Source organism: Gavialis gangeticus, unplaced genomic scaffold, assembly GCF_001723915.1.
Source record: "Gavialis gangeticus isolate Ggan-Ray unplaced genomic scaffold, GavGan_comp1, whole genome shotgun sequence".
NCBI lineage: Eukaryota > Metazoa > Chordata > Crocodylia > Gavialidae > Gavialis > Gavialis gangeticus.
In genome coordinates this window covers 665,988-667,078 of record NW_017729031.1, presented here as the reverse complement: position 1 = coordinate 667,078, position 1,091 = coordinate 665,988, and the positions used below count along the sequence as shown (strand labels likewise).

The window sequence follows — 1,091 nt, the reverse complement described above, 5'->3', positions numbered from 1 at the left end:
GGCCCTGCAATAACCCCTGCTAGCTCCAACACCCTGGAGTGGAGAGCATCTGGACCTGCTGGTTTGAACATGTCCAGCCCCTCCAGAAGCTCTCTAACCCGGTCCTCCCCAACCTGAGGTCTGGAGGCATTCCCCTCGAGTCTGCCTTGCATCACAGTGGGGAAGTCCCGGTCCCTGCCCAAGAAAACAGAGGTGAAGAATTGGTTAAAGAAACAGAGGTGAAGAATTGGTCTTTAAGAGGAGGCTAGATGTACACCTTGCTGGGGTCATTAGACCCCAGTACTCTTTCCTGGTATGGCAGGGGGTCGGACTCGATGATCCGCTCAGGTCCCTTTCGACCCTACCAACTATGAAAGTATTTTGAAGTGGCAGCAAAAAACTGCTATCTAATCTTTATAAATGTGGCAAGCTGGGATTCAGAGAGTAAACCTTCAGAGTAAAATTCAGAGTGTCCTTTGTTCACACAGCAAGTTGTTTTAGCACCAGGCCTACAGCTCTGGCTTCCATTTCAGGTAAAGGCTCTCCCCATGCACTGTACTTGCCTCAGTAGCCTGTAACAAAATCTCTTGGGAAGGGGGAGGAGGAGTAAAGAGTAACTATAGTCTGAGTCTGAATTTGAGATAAGGGGTGTCTGAGAAGGCAAATGTACAGTTGTCAAAGTCCATGATTTATGCTTACTAAGTTTGCGAGATGGAGGCCAGCCCGCATTCTGCAAAAAAATCTGATGGAGCCAAATTACCTCCAAGGAACAGGCTCTTTCTGGGTGTGAGCACATGCTGGACACTACTAAGAAGAATATGCTCAGCCTGTCTGCGCTGTCCCAGATCATATATTAAATGGGGTTAAATGGTGAACCTGAAGCCTGGCAATGTACTTCTACCTCAAGCAAGTGATCTTGATTTAGCTTAGGGCTCATCTACACGTGGTGGGATGATAACTGCACTTTCATATCACATTCTGCCTTAATCTGTTGTGTGGAAAAATCCCTAGTGGTTTTGAAGGTGTGGCAGTCAGCGGACTCTGGAAGGCCTCCTGCATAGTGCAGCTCACGAGTGTGTGTTTCTGGGAGCAAGCAGGGATCCCCCATCTGC

At 48.4% G+C, this 1,091-nt stretch overlaps 1 protein-coding gene across 7 annotated transcripts in view; it reads left to right on the top strand.

The window, feature by feature from the left end:
* TANC1 (tetratricopeptide repeat, ankyrin repeat and coiled-coil containing 1) overlaps positions 1-1,091 on the top strand; it is a 285,257-nt gene that overhangs the window by 271,281 nt on the left and 12,885 nt on the right. The gene's annotated exons all lie outside the window — the stretch shown is intronic.